Below are 21014 nucleotides of genomic sequence, written 5' to 3'. Positions count from 1 at the left end.
GGTGACTTAATTAGTACCTGTGATTTGGATTAATCCATCTGTGCTGAAGCCTGGATATCACTAAAACCTGCACTGTTGGTGTGTCCTGAGGACCGTGGTTGGGAACGCCTGCCCTAGTGGATGGTAGGGCATGAAATTCCGCCTGTCAGCACATGTCGGCTCAAAAAAAAAACCAAAATTCCAGTGAAAAACCCAGTCGACCTAGACCATGTTGACCTAATGACCTGTCGACCTAGACCCATGTCGACTTTGCAGTATGTCGACCTGATGACTTTCGACCATCTGATACCGCTGATACCGGTTAATAGATAGAGGTTATCAATCCGCACGGCCTGTAATTGGTATAGCTATCTCACCCCTGCATTACTATATTAAGTATCAATTGGTAATGGGGGAGGCGCACCCAGGAATATGTATTAGACTTGGAAGCAAAGAAAGATAAAGTATTCCTACAAGGGGCAATCTAGGTTAGCATATATTAATGTTCTGATTAATGTTATAGGTACATTAATAAAGTGACCCAAGAAACAGAGAATTGGCTAAAACATGATGTTTATTGATTCATTTATTAAGGACAGCGAAATATTAACCCCTTCCCGACATTTGACGTACATTTACGTCATGGCCGGGATGTTCTTCCCGACACATGGCATAAATGTACGTCACGACTTTAAACTGTCACTGCGTCTAGAGACGCAGTGACAGAGGGACGATGTCTGCTGTCCCTGACAGCAGACATGTCCCTGCATGCCCAGGGGGGGCTGCGATGCCGCCCCCCCGTCGGCGATCGCTGTGATTGGCTGTTCAGTGTGAACAGCCATTCACAGCGGTTTCCTGTGTTACCAGCGAATCAGACGCTCGGTAACACAGGTGTCAATCACCGCCGGGCGTAAGGGGGCATGAGGGGGTCATCGGTGACGATGACACCTCACCCCACCCTCACCCCACCTTCCTCCAAGGCTGTGATTGGTCCGTCGGACCGACAGCCAATCACAGCCAAGGCGCGACATTTAAACTAACGGTGACTGCGCTGCAGACGCCATTCCGGTCTGGAATAGCGTGCAGAGCGGTCACCGTGCCTATCTGCCGTGATACTGACCTGATCCTTGCTAATACTTACCTGATCCTTGCAAATACCTTACCTGATCACCTGATCACTGCTTGTAGCGTGCTGGACGCTTCCTGGATCTGACTTCTTGGGACTTCCTGCTGCTGCTGCAGTGTGATAGAGAGATAGAGAGAGAGATAGAGAGAGATAGAGAGATAGTGACAGAGAGAGCTATATTTTGTGTCTGCTACCCCCCCTTTTTGGGGGTGCAGGGTTTTTTTATATATAAATAACTGTCAGTGCTGCTGCTGCAGTGTCATAGAGTGATAGATAGTGATAGATAGTGATAGATAGTGACAGATAGAGAGATTTGTGTCTGCTACCCCCCCTTTTTGGGGGTGCAGGTTTTTTTTTTATATATATAACTGTCAGTGCTGCTGCTGCAGTGTCATAGAGTGATAGATAGTGATAGATAGTGAGAGATAGAGAGATAGAGAGAGATAGTGACAGAGAGTGATAGAGAGTGTATATTTTGTGTCTGCTACCCCCCCTTTTTGGGGGTGCAGGTTTTTTTTTATACATATAACTGTCAGTGCTGCTGCTGCAGTGTCCTAGATTGATAGATAGTGATAGATAGTGATAGATAGTGAGAGATAGAGAGAGATAGTGACAGAGAGTGATAGAGAGTGTATATTTTGTGTCTGCTACCCCCCCCCCTTTTGTGCTGATCAGTATATCTGTGCTGATCAGCAACTTTTTGGGGGCGCAGGGTTTTTTTTTTTTATATATACCTGTCAGTTGCTGCCAGTTGCACTGTCAGTTGCACCAAAGGTTGTGCACCTGCTGCCCCTCACTGGTAATCAGTGTCGCATCACTGATCACCTTTTTTTTTTTTGAGAGTGCTGTGGGGTCTTTTTTTAATTTTTTTTTTACACACACTGTGATTTTGTGGGTGTCCTGTGGCCACTGTGCGCTGATCAGTGACGTACATCACTGATCAGCTTTTTCGGCACAGGGTTGATCTATTTTTTTTTTTTTTGATCAAATTCCTGTTGCCTTTGAGCGCTGTTCAGTGACGGACGTTACTGACCAACATCTGTGCTCAATTTTTGGCGCAGGACCTTTTTTTTTTTTTTTTAACCCCTTCAATTTTTTTTTTTTTATTGGGATCAAATTCCTGTATAAAGTATTTTTTTTTTCTGCACTACATACACACTACACACTACATACCCCCCGGGTTGAAATAAAGTTTGTACCCCCCCCCTACACTATACACGTGTTGAAACATTTCACTACCAGTAACACAAAAATAAAAATGGCATCCCAAATGTCATCCCAAATGTCATCCCAGTCATCCAGAAGAATGTATTCAGCGGAGGAGGCATATGCCATGCTTGCCTCTGACTCTGACACAGCCAGTGATGCAAGCGGGGAATTTGAAGGATTTGTCTTAAGCTCCTCTTCCTCCTCTGGTGATGAGGGACCCCCTCAAAGACGCCCCCGTAGAGCAGCTGAGACCCCCCCAATAATTGATCTCGTATGGACCCCACCACCAGACAATTTTGTGCCCCAGGTTCCTGAGTTTTTGGCCATGCCAGGAATCCAATTTGATTCCACAGGTCTCAGAGAAATTGACTTTTTCAAATTATTTTTCTCTGATGATTTTATAAATTTAATGGTGGACCAAACTAATTTATATGCCCAGCAGTTTATTGCTCAAAACCCCACGTCATCATTTGCTAGGTGGACCCCTGTAGATGCAGTAGAGATGATGACGTTTTGGGGTCTGGTGTTTCATATGGGCATAGTAAAAAAGCCAGAAATTAGGCAATATTGGAGTACAGATGTTCTGTACAGCACCCAATTTTACCGTATGGCCATGCCCCGGGCTCGATTTGAGACGATCCTTACATTTTTGCATTACAACGATAATGCACAGTGCCCTCCCAGAGATGATCCCACCTTTGACCGGCTATTCAAAGTCAGGCCGGTCATTGATCATTTCAGTGCCAAATTTGCAGAGATGTACATCCCTGAAAAATTTATTTGTATTGACGAGTCCCTTATACATTTTAAAGGAAGGGTTAAATTCCGCCAGTACCTTCCCAGTAAGAGGGCAAGGTATGGCATAAAAATGTATAAGCTGTGTGAAAGCACCTCAGGGTACACCCACAGGTTTAGGGTATATGAAGGGAAGGATTCAAGAATTGAACCGCCAGAATGCCCCCCCTCCCTCGTAGGTGTTAGTGGAAAAATTGTCTGGGATTTAGTGCACCCCTTCCTGGATAAAGGTTATCACCTCTATGTGGATAACTTTTACACCAGCATCCCCCTGTTTAAGGCCCTTGGTTCAAGAGGTACAGCAGCTTGCGGTACTGTGCGCAAGAACCAAAGAGGCCTCCCAAAAACGCACATTGCCCAAGTAATGAGAAGGGGTGAAAGCAGGGGAATATGCACCGAAAATATGTTGTTGGTCAAATATAAGGACAAGAGGGATGTCCTTATACTGACAACAATTCACGGAGACAGTACCACCTCCGTCCCTGTACGAGGTACCAGTACCCACACCTCCAAACCTAATTGTATCCTGGATTACAATAAGTACATGGGCGGAGTGGATCTTTCAGATCAGGTACTGAAGCCGTACAGTGCCCTGCGGAAAACAAAAATCTGGTACAAGAAGCTGGCCGTGTATATCATCCAGATGGCACTGTATAACGCTTACGTGCTATTCCGTTCTACCGGCCAGAGGGGGACATTTATGCACTTTCAAGAGGAAGTCATAAAGGGCCTAATATTTGGGAACCAGCAGGCAGAGGGCCCCAGTACTTCTAGTACTGGCCCCCGTATTGTACCAGGGCAGCATTTTCCTGATGAAATCCCCTCCACTGGAAAAAAGGGCAGGACACAAAAAAGGTGCAAAGTTTGCTATAAAAAGGGAATAATAAAGCAAACTATTTTCCAGTGTGACACTTGCCCCGACAAACCCGGCCTATGTATAAAGGAGTGTTTTAAAATATACCACACATCTATGGATTATTAGGTTCATAATTTCACCGTGCTTCGGGGGTCTTGCTAATGCGACATAGCACCCACCAAAATTCCACCAGAATCTGAGCTGCAAAATCCAAAAATCACTCCTTCCCTTCTGAGTCCTGCCATGCACCCAACTGGTATTTTTCGGTCACATGTGAGACATTGCCGTACTCGGGAGAAATTGGGGCACAGATTTTGGGGTGCTTTTTCTCCTTCATACCTTCTAAAAATGAAAAATTTTGAGCCAGAACTGCATTTTTGTGTAAAAAAATGTAATTTTTCATTTTCACTGTCCAGTTGTATCAAAATTGGTGAAACCCCTGGGGGTTTGAAATGTACACTATACCCCTAGATGAATTCCCTGAGGGGTGTAGTTTGCAAAATGGGGTCACTTGTGGGGGGGTTCCACTGTATTGGTGCTTTGGGGGTCTTGCTAATGCGACATAGCACCCACCAACATTCCACCAGAATTTGTGCTGCAAAATCCAAATATCACTCCTTCCCTTCTGAGTCCTGCCACTTTTTGGTCACACATGAGGCATTGCCGTACTCGGGAGAAATTGGGGCACAGATTTTGGGGTGCTTTTTCTCCTTCATACCTTCTGAAAATGAAAAATTTTGAGCCAGAACTGCATTTTTGTGTAAAAAAATTTAATTTTTCATTTTCACTGCCCAGTTGTATCAAAATTGGTGAAACCCCTGGGGGTTTGAAATGTACACTATACCCCTAGATGAATTCCCTGAGGGGTGTAGTTTGCAAAATGGGGTCACTTGTGGGGGGGTTCCACTGTATTGGTGCTTGGGGGGTCTTGCTAATGCGACATAGCACCCACTAAAATTCCACCAGAATCTGAGCTGCAAAATCCAAAAATCACTCCTTCCCTTCTGAGTCCTGCCATGCACCCAAATGGTATTTTTTGGTCACATGTGAGGCATTGCCGTACTCGGGAGAAATTGGGGCACAGATTTTGGGGTGCTTTTTCTCCTTCATACCTTATGAAAATGAAAAATTTTGAGCCAGAACTGCATTTTTGTGTAAAAAAATGTAATTTTTCATTTTCACTGCCCAGTTGTATCAAAATTGGTGAAACCCCTGGGGGTTTGAAATGTACACTATACCCCTAGATGAATTCCCTGAGGGGTGTAGTTTGCAAAATGGGGTCACTTGTGGGGGGGTTCCACTGTATTGGTGCTTTGGGGGTCTTGCTAATGCGACATAGCACCCACCAACATTCCACCACCAAAAATCACTCCTTCCTTTCTGAGTCCTGCCATGCACCCAAATGGTATTTTTTGGTCACATATGAGGCATTGCCATACTCGGGAGAAATTGGGGCACAGATTTTGGGGTGCTTTTTCTCCTTCATACCTTATGAAAATGAAAAATTTTGAGCCAGAACTGCATTTTTGTGTAAAAAAATGTAATTTTTCATTTTCACTGCCCAGTTGTATCAAAATTGGTGAAACCCCTGGGGGTTTGAAATGTACACTATACCCCTAGATGAATTCCCTGAGGGGTGTAGTTTGCAAAATGGGGTCACTTGTGGGGGGGTTCCACTGTATTGGTGCTTGGGGGGTCTTGCTAATGCAACATAGCACCCACCAACATTCCACCAGAATCTGAGCTGCAAAATCCAAAAATCACTCCTTCCTTTCTGAGTCCTGCCATGCACCCAAATGGTATTTTTTGGTCACATGTGAGGCATTGCCGTACTCGGGAGAAATTGGGGCACAGATTTTGGGGTGCTTTTTCTCCTTCATACCTTCTGAAAATGAAAAATTTTGAGCCAAAACTGCATTTTTGTGTAAAAAATGTAATTTTGCATTTGCACAGCCCAGTTGTATCAAAATTGGTGAAACCCCTGGGGGTTTGAAATGTACACTATACCCCTAGATGAATTCCCTGAGGGGTGTAGTTTGCAAAATGGGGTCACTTGTGGGGGGGTTCCACTGTATTGGTGCTTGGGGGGTCTTGCTAATGCGACATAGCACCCACCAACATTCCACCACCAAAAATCACTCCTTCCCTTCTGAGTCCTGCCATGCACCCAACTGGTATTTTTTGGTCACATATGAGGCATTGCCATACTCGAAAGAAATTGGGGCACAGATTTTGGGGTGCTTTTTCTCCTTCATACCTTATGAAAATGAAAAATTTTGAGCCAGAACTGCATTTTTGTGTAAAAAAATGTAATTTTTCATTTTCACTGCCCAGTTGTATCAAAATTGGTGAAACCCCTGGGGGTTTGAAATGTACACTATACCCCTAGATGAATTCCCTGAGGGGTGTAGTTTGCAAAATGGGGTCACTTGTGGGGGGGGTTCCACTGTATTGGTGCTTGGGGGGTCTTGCTAATGCAACATAGCACCCACCAACATTCCACCAGAATCTGAGCTGCAAAATCCAAAAATCACTCCTTCCTTTCTGAGTCCTGCCATGCACCCAAATGGTATTTTTTGGTCACATGTGAGGCATTGCCGTACTCGGGAGAAATTGGGGCACAGATTTTGGGGTGCTTTGTCTCCTTCATTCCTTGTGAAAATGAAACATTTTGAGCCAGAACTGCATTTTTGTGTAAAAAATGTAATTTTGCATTTGCACAGCCCAGTTGTATCAAAATTGGTGAAACCCCTGGGGGTTTAAAATGTACACTATACCCCTAGATGAATTCCCTGAGGGGTGTAGTTTGCAAAATGGGGTCACTTGTGGGGGGGTTCCACTGTATTGGTGCTTTGGGGGTCTTGCTAATGCGACATAGCACCCACCAACATTCCACCACCAAAAATCACTCCTTCCTTTCTGAGTCCTGCCATGCACCCAAATGGTATTTTTTGGTCACATATGAGGCATTGCCATACTCGGGAGAAATTGGGGCACAGATTTTGGGGTGCTTTTTCTCCTTCATACCTTATGAAAATGAAAAATTTTGAGCCAGAACTGCATTTTTGTGTAAAAAAATTTAATTATTCATTTTCACTGCCCAGTTGTATCAAAATTGGTGAAACCCCTGGGGGTTTGAAATGTACACTATACCCCTAGATGAATTCCCTGAGGGGTGTAGTTTGCAAAATGGGGTCACTTGTGGGGGGGTTCCACTGTATTGGTGCTTGGGGGGTCTTGCTAATGCGACATAGCACCCACCAAAATTCCACCAGAATCTGAGCTGCAAAATCCAAAAATCACTCCTTCCCTTCTGAGTCCTGCCATGCACCCAAATGGTATTTTTTGGTCACATGTGAGGCATTGCCGTACTCGGGAGAAATTGGGGCACAGATTTTGGGGTGCTTTTTCTCCTTCATACCTTCTGAAAATGAAAAATTTTGAGCCAGAACTGCATTTTTGTGTAAAAAAATGTAATTTTTCATTTTCACTGCCCAGTTGTATCAAAATTGGTGAAACCCCTGGGGGTTTGAAATGTACACTATACCCCTAGATGAATTCCCTGAGGGGTGTAGTTTGCAAAATGGGGTCACTTGTGGGGGGGTTCCACTGTATTGGTGCTTTGGGGGTCTTGCTAATGCGACATAGCACCCACCAACATTCCACCACCAAAAATCACTCCTTCCTTTCTGAGTCCTGCCATGCACCCAAATGGTATTTTTTGGTCACATATGAGGCATTGCCATACTCGGGAGAAATTGGGGCACAGATTTTGGGGTGCTTTTTCTCCTTCATACCTTATGAAAATGAAAAATTTTGAGCCAGAACTGCATTTTTGTGTAAAAAAATGTAATTTTTCATTTTCACTGCCCAGTTGTATCAAAATTGGTGAAACCCCTGGGGGTTTGAAATGTACACTATACCCCTAGATGAATTCCCTGAGGGGTGTAGTTTGCAAAATGGGGTCACTTGTGGGGGGGTTCCACTGTATTGGTGCTTGGGGGGTCTTGCTAATGCAACATAGCACCCACCAACATTCCACCAGAATCTGAGCTGCAAAATCCAAAAATCACTCCTTCCTTTCTGAGTCCTGCCATGCACCCAAATGGTATTTTTTGGTCACATGTGAGGCATTGCCGTACTCGGGAGAAATTGGGGCACAGATTTTGGGGTGCTTTTTCTCCTTCATACCTTCTGAAAATGAAAAATTTTGAGCCAGAACTGCATTTTTGTGTAAAAAATTTAATTTTTCATTTTCACTGCCCAGTTGTACCACCATTGGTGAAACCCCTGGGGGTTTGAAATGTACACTATACCCCTAGATGAATTCCCTGAGGGGTGTAGTTTGCAAAATGGGGTCACTTGTGGGGGGGTTCCTAAATTTTAGCATCTTATGGTGCCTAGAAACCTACATGGTGCCTAAAAAATAATCTCATAAAAAGGAGGCTCCAAAATCAAGTAGGTGCTCCTTCTATTATGAAGCCTGTGGTTTGGTCAACGTGCACACTAGGGCCACATATAGGATATTTATGAAAACAAAAGAATTGGGGGAATCAATTTTTAGTCACATTTCTCTAGTAAAATGTACTGTGTTCCTTAGAAAAATGTATTAAAATTGCAAATCTGCAAAAAAATGAAATTTTGAAATTTCACCTACACTTTGTTTTAATTCCTGTGAAACACCTAAAGGGTTAACAAACTTCCAAAATGCTGTTTTGAATACTGTGAGGGGTGCAGTTTTTGAAATGGTATCATTTATGGGGGTGTCTCACATACAAGTCCCTCAAAGTCACATCAGAACTGAACTGGTCCCTAAAAAAATCAGTGTTTGAAATTTTCTTGAAAATTTGAGAATTTGCTATTCATATTGTAAGCCTCCTAGTGTCCAAAAAAATTAAAAGGAAGTTGAAATAATGATGGAAACATAAAGTAGACATATGGTCTATGTTAGTTATTAACTATTTTGAGTGGTATGATTATTTGTCTCACAAGCAGAAAATTTAACATTTTGCAAATTGCTAAATTTTCCATTTTTTTACGACATTTTGGTATTTTTCACAAAAAAACACAGTCTGTATCGACCCAAATTTACCACTAATTTGAAGTACAATGTGTCACGAAAAAACAATCTCAAAATCACTGGGATAAGTAAAAGCAAAAAAAAGTTATCCCCACTTAAGTGATACATGTCAGATTTGAAAAAAAGGGCTCTGTCAGGAACGCAAAAACTGGCTCTGTCAGGAAGGGGTTAAAAACATAAGTGAAAAGTGATAAATGTGAAATAAAGTGCATTAGAAAAAAAATTAAAATAAGTCTGTTACGTGTGTGTTATCGGTCATAGCATGTGTGTCTGTAATACTGTTATTAATCTCCACGCAAATATCAATTATTGCTCTAATTAGGCAGTCTTGTAAATTCATTATCAAAGGGACATGTGCACGTTTCAAGATGACGGGTGCAGCAAAATTGTTAGGAATAAAGGTGCGTACACACGGGGCAATATGATCGCTAGCAATATATTGCTCAGCAATCATATTGCCCAGTGTGCCGTTTTCATCTGCGACCAGAGATGGTCGCAGATGAAAATTTAAACACTGCTGGGTGAAGAGGCAGGGGATGTCGCTGGTCGGAGGAGCATGCTCCTCCGACCAGCGACCATTCAGGGGCTGAAAACGGGAGCGCGCACCCGGCGATTTATCGCTGGTGCACACTCCAATCACTGGCAATATGGTTGCTCAGCGACCATATTCCCAGCGATTTCAGCCCCTATCGCCCCCGTGTGTACACAGCATAATCGCCCCCGGATGACGTCAGCGAACCGGGACCAGGGCGGTCTTTTTGTATGGGCTTAATGGGCACTTGCTCTGGGGCCCCAGGTGTATAAGGGCCATACTCTGATAGCTGAGGATCCCCTTTTTCCAGGGATACCAGAATTTTGAAAATCGGCCCTGGGGAAATGGAGATATCCAACTTCAAAGCAGCAGTCCACATCTGACCTGTTAATTGCACTTCCCAGTCAGAATTCTCAGGTTCTCTCTGACTAAGGCTGGTTTCACACACTCCGGCTCCTGCCGGACGGTGAAATCCCGCACGGCCAGGGAGCCGTGCCGCACACACTAGTTGTGAATGGACACTATTGTGTCCATTCACACGGGACGGCCACGGCCCGGCCGCACGGTTGCAGCCGAATCCCGCCACTGGAAGGGACGGCTGCCAGGCTGTGGCCATCCCTTCCATGATAAACTAGTGTGTGAGGCACGGCTCCCTGGCCGTGCGGGATTTCACCGTCCGGCAGGAGCCGGAGTGTGTGAAACCAGCCTTAAGGTGCCCATACACGTCTCGATGCGGGCGTGCATTTTGAGCTTAAATAGCACGCATCGCATGCCTTGTACATGCGTTGTGCATGCAATGCGATGAAAAGCAAGTACAAAAGTATGTGCAGCACATACTTTTTGTACAGTGCGATGAGATGCCGCGGGAGCGCGCATCTCAAAGCACACATTGCACCCGCCGCATTGGAATGTGTATGGGCACCTTTAGAGTTTTTCTGAGGAGGGGAGAATAGGTAAGGGTCCCAGTGCATTGCTTTGCCCAGGGGCCTACACTGCTGTTACGACGGATTCAGTATGAAATCCCGGCGGTCGGGATCCCGGCGTTCAAAATCCCGACGCCGGAATCCCGAACGCCGAAATCCTGACAAGGGGGGCACGTGGATCGCCCCCCCTTGCGGGCTCGCTGCACTCGCCACGCAGCAGGCCCGGTGCCTTGCTACGCTCGGCACGCTAATTTATTCTCCCTCCAGGGGTGTCGTGGACACCCACGTAGGGAGAAAGTGTCGGGATTTCGGCGGTCGGGATTCCGGCATCGGGATTCTGAACGCCAGGATTCCCTCCAACGGGATTTTAACTGCATCCCGTTAAGACAGCCCTGGCTGGGACTGAACCGTTTCAAAGTCCCGGTGCGACCCTGCATTTTGCGATGTGAAAGCTGTATCAGTGTGTCCGGTCATGTACTTTGACTATTCATGATCCAGCACTGAGATTGACTTATTTGTGAAGGCAGGAGAAATATTTTCATGGTCGCCAACCATCGAAGGATTTCTCCTGTAGCAGTGGAATACGAGGGCAAGTGTCTTTGTTACACATCCCCTTGCATTGTAGGGAGGGGAAACGGTGGGAACCGGTATTCGGCAGGACGGCCTCTCTAGCAATCAGGCACATCCCCTGGTGTTACTGTATAATGTCCCATTCCCAGCAGTCACCTCTCCGGTCACATCCCCCGGTGCTCCTGTATAATGCCCCATTCCCAGCAGTCACCTCTCCGGTCACATCACCAGGTTTTACTGTATAATGCCCCAATCCCAGCAGTCACCTCTCTGGTCACATCCCCAGGTTTTACTGTATAATGCCCCAATCCCAGCAGTCACCTCTCTGGTCACATCCCCCGGTTTTACTGTATAATGTCCCAATCCCAGCAGTCACCTCTCCGTCACATCCGCCAGGGTTACTGTATAATGCCCCATTCCCAGCAGCCACCTCTCCGGTCATATCCCCCGGTGTTACTGTATAATGTCCCATTCCCAGCAGTCACCTCTCTGGTCACATCCCCCTGGTGATACTGTATAATTTCCCATTCCCACCAATCACCTCTCAGGTCACATCCCCCTGTGTTACTCTATAATGCCCCATTTCCAGCAGTCACCTCTCTGGTCACATCCAACGGTGTTACTCTATAATGCCCCAATCCCAGCAGTCACCTCTCTGTCACATCCGCCAGGATTACTCTATAATGCCCCATTCCCAGCAGTCACCTCTCTGGTCACATCCAACGGTGTTACTCTATAATGCCCCATTCCCAGCAGTCACCTCTCTGGTCACATCCCCCGGTTTTACTGTATAATGTCCCAATCCCAGCAGTCACCTCTCCGTCACAACCGCCAGGGTTACTGTATAATGCCCCATTGCCAGCAGCCACCTCTCCGGTCACATCCCCCGGTGTTACTGTATAATTTCCCATTCCCAGCAGTCACCTCTCTGGTCACATCCCCCCGGTGTTACTGTATAATGTCCCATTCCAAGCAATCACCTCTCCAGTCACATCCCCCGGTGTTACTCTATAATGCCCCATTTCCAGCAGTCACCTCTCTGGTCACATCCAACGGTGTTACTCTATAATGCCCCATTCCCAGCAGTCACCTCTCCGGTCACATCCCCCGGTGTTACTGTATAATGTCCCATTTCCAGCAGTCACCTCCAACGGTGTTACTGTATAATTCCCCATTCCAAGCAGTCACCTCTCTGGTCACATCCCCCAGTGTTACTGTATAATGTCCCATACCCAGCAGTCACCTCTCCGGTCACATCCCCCGGTATTACTGTATAATGTCCCATTTCCAGCAGTCACCTCTCCGGTCACATCCCCCGGTTTTACTGTATAATGTCCCAATCCCAGCAGTCACCTCTCCGTCACATCCGCCAGGGTTACTGTATAATGCCCCATTCCCAGCAGCCACCTCTCCGGTCATATCCCCCGGTGTTACTGTATAATGTCCCATTCCCAGCAGTCACCTCTCTGGTCACATCCCCCTGGTGATACTGTATAATTTCCCATTCCCACCAATCACCTCTCAGGTCACATCCCCCTGTGTTACTCTATAATGCCCCATTTCCAGCAGTCACCTCTCTGGTCACATCCAACGGTGTTACTCTATAATGCCCCAATCCCAGCAGTCACCTCTCTGTCACATCCGCCAGGATTACTCTATAATGCCCCATTCCCAGCAGTCACCTCTCTGGTCACATCCAACGGTGTTACTCTATAATGCCCCATTCCCAGCAGTCACCTCTCTGGTCACATCCCCCGGTTTTACTGTATAATGTCCCAATCCCAGCAGTCACCTCTCCGTCACAACCGCCAGGGTTACTGTATAATGCCCCATTGCCAGCAGCCACCTCTCCGGTCACATCCCCCGGTGTTACTGTATAATTTCCCATTCCCAGCAGTCACCTCTCTGGTCACATCCCCCCGGTGTTACTGTATAATGTCCCATTCCAAGCAATCACCTCTCCAGTCACATCCCCCGGTGTTACTCTATAATGCCCCATTCCCAGCAGTCACCTCTCCGGTCACATCCCCCGGTGTTACTGTATAATGTCCCATTTCCAGCAGTCACCTCTCCGGTCACATCCCCCGGTGTTACTGTATAATGCCTCATTCCCAGCAGTCACCTCTCTGGGGTTACTGGATAATGCCTCATTCCTGTATAATGTCCCATACCCAGCAGTCACCTCTCCGGTCCCATCTCCCGGTGTTACTGTATAGTGTCCCATTTCCAGCAGCCACCTCTCCAGTCACTTCCCCCGGGTCACTGTATAATGCCCCATTCCCAGCAGCCACCTCTCCGTTCACATCCCCCGGTTTTACTGTATAATGTCCCATTCCCAGCTGTATCCTCTACGGTCACATCCCCAGGTGTTACTGTATAATGTCCCATTCCCAGCTGTATCCTCTACGGTCACATCCCCCGGTGTTACTGTATCATGTCCCATTTCCAGCAGTCACCTCCCCCGGTGTTACTGTATAATTCCACATTCCCAGTAGTCACCTCTCTGGTCACATCCCCCGATGTTACTGTATAATGCCTCATTCCCAGCGGTCACCTCTCCGGTGTTACTGTGTAATTCCCCATTCCCAGCAGTCACCTCTCCGGTCACATCCCCCAATGCTAATGTATAATGACCCATTCCAAGCAGTCACCTCTCTGGTCACATCCCCTTTGTTACTGTATAATGTCCCATTCCCAGCAGTCTCCTCTCCGGTCACATTCCCCTGTGTTACTGTATAATGCCCCATTCCCAGCAGTCACCTCTCCGGTCTCATCCTCCGGTGTTACTGTATAATGTCCCATTCCCAGCACACACCTCTCTGGTTACATTCTTCTGATGTTACTGTATACTGTCCCATACCCAGCAGTCACCTCTCCGGTCACATCCCCTGGTGTTACTGTATAATGCCTCATTCCCAGCAGTCACCTCTCAGGGGTTACTGGATAATGCCTCATTCCTGTATAATGTCCCATACCCAGCAGTCACCTCTCCGGTCACATCTCTCGGTGTTACTGTATAATGTCCCATTTCCAGCAGCCACCTCTCCAGTCACTTCCCCCGGTGTTACTGTACAATGTCCCAATCCCAACAGTCACCTCTCCTTCACATCCCCCGGTGTTACTGTATAATTTCCCATTCCCAGCAGTCACCTCTCTGGTCACATCCCCCCCCAGGTGTTACTGTCTAATTTCCCATTCCCAGCAGTCACCTCTCTGGTCACATCCCCCCGGTGTTACTGTATAATGTCCCATACCCCATAATCCTAAGTGAGGAGAAAAATGTTAAATCAACTGCACTGATGGTATAGCAGCTCTCATAAATGCAAAGGTTCTGAGGGGTAAAAAAGAGCGCTGGGATTAGTTTATACGAGTGACACCTGTAAAGTAAAAATGTATTAGTAAAATAATGTTTACACTCCTTTTGGAGGATGTGAGGTGAGAGAGGGAGATTGTCGCGCTTTCCCTACTAACCCTAACCTTACAGAGGCAGCGGTATTCCTCAGCTCAGTTGCTGTCCGCTTCTGGGTGGAATCTTCTGTTGCGGCTTTGGTCCTGGGACGCGGCTTGCTGACGTCAGCGACTGGCGTGTCGGTACTTCGGGCAGCAGCAAGATGGCTTCTCCTCTCCTTAAGTCTCCAACCCGTTTCATGCCTCGCTGGGCACTTTGTCAAGGTGGGGTGACTGATAGAAGTTGCTCCCTGTATGTAAGGAAATGAAGTAGAAATTCACATCCAATTTTAACATTTTGTGTATTTCAAAAATGTAAAGAAATAAAAAGTTTGGACATTTTCCGAGCAACAATCTGGTTGGAACAAATATTTTAACGACATTTTGGGTGTCACGAACGGTGAAACGGTGTCAAGGCATGCATTATATGTAATAGTAGAGTGCAAGACTAATAAAAAGACTAATAAAGAGATTACATCTCCATATGTGCCAAAGTGGTTTGTGCAAAAGGCTAGTGAACAGCTAACGAACCCAATACACCAATCATGTCCAAACTATGGCCCGCCAGCTGTTGTGAAACTGCAAGTCCCATCATGCCTTGCCACAGCTTTGCTATTAGGGAATACTAAAACTATGGCAAGGCATGCTGGGATGTGTAGTTTCAAAACAGCTGAAGGGCCACATTTTGGACATGCCTGCAACATAAGCTCAGTGACAAACGAGCTTTAAAATCAAAGTCAATTGTTTGGTGACCCGACTCCCAGGCTGCACCTCACCTGGATTTCTCCTCGCACCCTTCACGCACAGTAGGGCAATAAGCTGCATCTAGTTTATTTAGGCCGCAAAAATGCAGCCGACAAGACCAGGACAAGTGCTGCGAACAATTCATTAGCTCCCACTACATTAGGCAAGAGCTACGGGTGCACAAAACAATTGAATCACCATTATATGTTGTTTAGCACCTTACATAAATTATATATATATTTTTTATTATTATTATTTTAATATGCAGTACAGTAAGACCAGCAACCCTTACCACCAGCATAGCTCTGCTCCAACACTCATGAAGCACCGCCTACATGTTTTGATTGGCCCACAATCCAATCAGTCAAAGAAAATGGATCACCATCAATAGGTAAAAACATTGATGGTCATCCATTGCATAGTATGCCACAATCAATGGGCAGTTGCACTATTGTCATCAATTGCAAAGACGTCCATCCCTAAAGCTGTGCACACACAGTGCAAGTGAGCCTTTGTGCTAAATTTGCAGTTAAGCACAGATGGCTCAGCATTGTGTGCTGAACAATCTGTCACGGCCAGTGTTCTCTGGTGTGAGAACACTGGCGATGACTAGATTTATAACTGGATGCAAATGTGTAAATCTAGTCAGGCAACAGCGACGCGCGGGACCGCGCAATCGTCATCACCAGAGGGTATACACGTGGAGTGATCCTTTTCTCATTTCTAAGCGATCTAGTCAGATCACTTAGAAATAAGCCTCATATCCCCTTGGGCGGGATGTATTTATGTACATCGCCAGCCGCCGTGATGCTACCGCATATGTACTAACATATGCGGCTAGCATCGGGGTGCGGTGACGGAGACCCCCGCGATACCTGTAATGTGGTGTGCGGGGGTCTCCGTCACATCCTGGCGGCTGTCAGTGTCCCCCTGCCTCTCCTCCTCCTCCCTACAGCCGGATGTCCTCCCGGCTGTGACACCTGCTGGGGGAGGAGTAGATCGATGGAGGATGGGAGGGGGGGTCACAAGGACGGCGGGCGGCGATAGAAGCCCATAGGCATCTATAGGGTATCGCCACCCAGAGGTGGCGATACCCTGCCAGGCGGAGATGGGGCGGACGGGTAATGGTACATAGGAAAATGCGGTAAAACCCCCGTTTTATCACATTTTCCCTTTAGTACATCCCGCCCCCTGTGTGTATGCCCCATTAGGATAGTAGATAATACAGTATACACTTTAGACTACAGTATAACTAATGTGACAATAATCCCTGTATAACCATCCAGCAAGCAATCCCGGCGGGTGACATGTACTTGGTGTCACCTGAACGCAGCAGTGATCCCAGCCTATATACAGTATGCCCAGTTATCCTACATCTGCACTAATGGCTACGTGCAGTTTGCTAGCCTGTACGGTTTGGCGCACCTGTATCTCACCACATTGGCATGCCGGGCACATATTTACCATTACACTCACATGTGTTTATTATCATAGAACTTAGCAAAGCGCGCATAGCTACTGCAGCAGAGAGAGAGAACATATAGTATACACACAGAGGCTTCCCATAGATTATAATCTGGTCTATATACACCTGTGTCACACTTTGGGAAAGCAGATAGATAATATACAGTGTATAATAATGCAGACAGCACTGGGGCTGAGATATTACAACCTGAGCCATAGAGTAGCGCTGCTGAGGATACACTGGTATGCCCATACACATAGATATCCCCAGGAGCACCATGCAGCAGCCCTGTGGGAGTCACATACATGACCAACATACAGACTGAGCTCCAGTTCTCACCCACAGGTTGCTCAATGCTCAGGGGGTGTTCTGCACATGTGCACTTACCACATACTTGCCTACTTTTGAAAATTAGTTTCAGGGAGATTATAGATTGCACTGAAAAGCATTGTGCAGAGCACACTTGAGGGGGCGTGTCACAATCTACCCAAGGGGTGTGTCTATCTCCATATATGGGTGTGTCTACTGTGACCAAGTGGTGTGTCCTGCAGCGGCACATAAAAACGAAAGTACAAAGCGCAGTACTGGCTACACACTGATCTCTCAGCTACATTACACGGAAGGGCTACTCCCTGACATCACAGCTACATTACACAGCATGACTGACATCACATAGCAGGGCTACTCATTGACATAACACATGAGGGCTCATGCTGACATTACACAGCAGAGCATAATACTGACATATACATCATTATATAGAGTATATGTGACATACTATACATTTGGTAGACTTGTGGTTGTTTTTTTTTTTTAAACAGGGCACCTTGGGGGGGTTTAAACTAGACATCTCCTCTGCAGGTCCCACCCTATTAGAATATGAGACAGGCGGAATCAGGCACAAACAGAGAGAAGTGAAAGAGAGAAAGCGTGTGTGTGCGTGCGCGCGAAAGAGAGAGATAGAGAATGTCAGGGGGGGGGTAAATGAAGGAAACGTGAGGAGGAGAATGAGAGAGTGTCAGAGTGTGTGAAAGATAAGAGATAAATAATTTGGCTGTCAGGAAAAGTGAGGGAATGGCAGAAAGAGTGAGAAAGTGTCAAGGATAAAGATAGGGTGAGAGAGAGAGTTCCCAGGACTGAGAGTTGCTGGAGATGATATAATTGGGGTGAAAGAGAGAGTGAGTGTCACGGACAGAGAAAGGGGCTGAGAGAGAGGGGAGAGAGAAATGGGGTGATAGAGGGTGTCAGAGGGGCATGAGAAGAAGGGGGTGACAGATGATGTCAGGGATATAGAGAAGGGGGATAAGAGAGAAGGTGTCATGGATAGAGAAAGGTGCTGTGAGAGAGGGAAGAAAGAAAGAAAGAAAGGGGATGAGAGAATGTCAGGAATAGAGAGTGGGTGAGAGAAGGTGTAACGGATAGAGGGCTAAGAGAGAGAAGGGGGAGAAAAAGAGAGGGTGTCAAGGATAGAGAGATGGGGGATTGAGAGAGAGAGGGAATAGAGAGAGGGTCTCAGGGATAGAGAGATTGGGTGGGGGGGTGAGAGTGAGAAGGCGACGGAGATAGAGAGGGGGTGAAAAGGAGAGGAGAGTAGGAGGTGAGAGAAGAGACCGAAAGGGCTGAGAGAGGGTGTCCAGGATAGAGAGGGGGAAGAGAGAAAAGGATGTCAGGAATAGAGGGTGAGATGTACTAAGCCTTGAAAAGTGATAAAATGGAGAGTGATAAACCACCAGCCAATCAGCTCCTACCTGTCATTTTTCAAACTGTGGCATGGCATGTAGGAGCTGATTGGCTGGTGGTTTATCACTCTCCATCTTATCACTTTTCAAGCTTAGTACATTTGGCCCAGGGAGGGATGTATTAATATACATCGCCGCCCCTCGCCTGCCAGCCGCCACGATGATACACATATGTACTAACATATGCGGCTGGCATCGGGTTGCGGTGACGGAGACCCCCGCGATACCTGTGATGTGGTCTGCGGGGGTCTCCGTCACATCCCGGCGGCTGTCAGTGTCCCTCTGCGTCTCCTCCTCCCCCTGCAGCCGGATGTCCTCCCTGCTGTGACACCTGCTGGGGGAGGAGGAGATCGATGGAGGACGGGAGGGGGGGTCGCGCGGACGGCGATAGAAGGGGTATCGCCACCCCTGCCAGTCGGAGATGGGGCAGAAGAGAGCACTAACCAGGCAGCATGGAGGTGACTGTGAGGAACTGCTGCCAAGTTGCGTCCATGCCGGAGTCATGTCCTGGGAAAGGAGACAGCAATGAAGAATGTACATCTAAAATAGACGAACCAGAGGCTCTAACCTCAGTGCCGTGGGTAAAGGGGGATGTGATGAGAGTTAGCAGGAGAGGGATACATTTGTGGAGTGGGTAGGTGGTCAGGGGGATGTGAGGAGAAAGTTAGGAGAGGGGTACCTGTGAGGGAGGGGTGTCAGGAGTGGGATGTGAGCCTGTAAGCATGGTGACTGACACACTGCTTGGGGAGGGGCCACGTGCTGTGTTCTTCCCACAGGACTACCAGCTATCCTTTCAATCCCCATCCCCATTTATTCTAAACTTGCGCATGCGCAATCCACATTGTAAGAGGGGGCAGCTTTGCGGAATACTGGCACTGCGCTTGGGCTAAAAGCAGGAGCCTCCTGCAAAATGCAGGAGGGAAGGCAAGTGTGCCCCCCATATAACACACCGTAGTACATTATAACACCCAGTACATTATACACCCCCACCCCATATTGGACCTAGTACATTCACATATACAACATAGTATATTATACACAGCTCCCCTCCCCCATATTGCACTCAAAACACACAGCACATAACACAATACTAAATTATACACAGACCCCCCACAACCAGTGAGCACACGTTATATTACACACACACCTGACCCCCCCATACACACATTATATACAGCCCCCATTCCCACAGCACTCACTTGGCTGTGTTCTTCCTTCCAGGCAGTGCAGGAAGTCATCACATTACAGGCAGAAGACGAGGAGCTGTGAGACTAGAGCAGCTGCAGCCTGCAGGACTGACACACACGGAGCCTCAGTGTGGGGGCGGGGCCAGCCTCAGGAAGCCCCGGTTGCTATTTCTCCTTCTCCCAGTGCACAGACAGACAGTCTGGACTTCCTGTCTGTGTGCCCAGCAGCTCGGCCCCCGGCGCTACCAACAACTACCCAGCGGTGCGACTTCCCGATACAGGCCCCACCCCCGGCCAGTTCAGGACGCGCGCATGCGCAGTCCAAATTCAATGGAGGCTTACAAAAAAACCGGGAGGAAGGAGGGGGATTGCGGGGCAGCGGGAGGCTCATGCAAAAATCGGGAACCTCCCGCTGAATGCGGGAGGGTAGGCAAGCCTGCTGTGACTGCTGACACATATTCACACGCACAATATTTGTTTTCACTTTATTCCTTTAAGAGAGGGCACCAAATTCCAGCTTGTATCCATGTGACCGGGATGAACTTACACCCCTGCCCAGCGATTTCATCGGTGGCTGGGAGCCGACTTCGGCAAGTGCAGAAAATGTAAACAGTATGCCCCAATAAAACTGCATTTAGAACTACAGTAACATTACCTTTTTAGCAGGTCTGTTAAGGTGCCCATACACAGTGCGATGCGATGGCGCTCCCACAGGCATCGCATCGCACAGTACAAAAAGTATGCGCTGCACATACTTATTGTACTGCTTTCTGATTGCATCACACGCAAAACGCATGTGATGCGATCCAGCCCATAACGGGTGCAATAATCGCGCCGTGTATGTGCGGCACTGCTGAGGCGGTGGGCGGAGAGAGTTCCGGCAGGTCGGGAAAAGACGGGCAGCGTGTGAGCGGTTGTTCAGACGCTGCCCGGCATTAGACTGCCCATGCGCAATCCCGAAATTGGAGTGGAATTGAAATCTCAGACATTTTGGGGACCAATCCCGGGATCCCGCCGCAGTTATCTTTTTATACGTATACCCTTTTTAAATGTTCGTTTTTTATTATATATGTCTTCTCATTTTTAGCCACTAGATGTCACTATGTAGTCATAATATGGTCATGTCCACTTGTTTTTTTGCATTTTTTATTGCGTAGAAGAAGCGGCTGGTAAGTGCACATGTGCAGAACACCCCCTGAGCATTGAGCAACCTGTGGGTGAGGACTGGAGCTCAGTCTGTATGTTGGTCATGTATGTGACTCCCACAGGGCTGCTGCATGGTGCTCCTGGGGATATCTATGTGTATGGGCATACCAGTGTATCCTCAGCAGCGCTACTCTATGGCTCAGGTTGTAATATCTC

General features: G+C 47.2%; 1 long non-coding RNA gene across 2 annotated transcripts in view; it reads right to left on the bottom strand.

The window, feature by feature from the left end:
• LOC146056554 (uncharacterized) overlaps window positions 1–20776 on the bottom strand; it is a 28374-nt gene extending 7598 nt beyond the window's left edge. The window contains exons 1-2 of one of the 2 annotated variants that reach the window (XR_014469338.1): window positions 19665–20776; window positions 14553–14768 (exon numbers count right to left, since the gene is read on the bottom strand). This is a non-coding gene — a long non-coding RNA (uncharacterized LOC146056554). Of the gene's footprint in view, window positions 1–14552; window positions 14918–19664 lie in introns of those variants that run through there. The other variant, XR_014469337.1, reaches the window with a different exon arrangement.
• Window positions 20777–21014: the final 238 nt, after the last annotated feature.

Source organism: Crinia signifera, unplaced genomic scaffold (assembly GCF_055691185.1).
Source record: "Crinia signifera unplaced genomic scaffold, ASM5569118v1 HAP2_SCAFFOLD_816, whole genome shotgun sequence".
NCBI lineage: Eukaryota > Metazoa > Chordata > Amphibia > Anura > Myobatrachidae > Crinia > Crinia signifera.
Note: the sequence above shows the minus strand (reverse complement) of the source record. Positions and strands in the feature narration are given on the sequence as shown.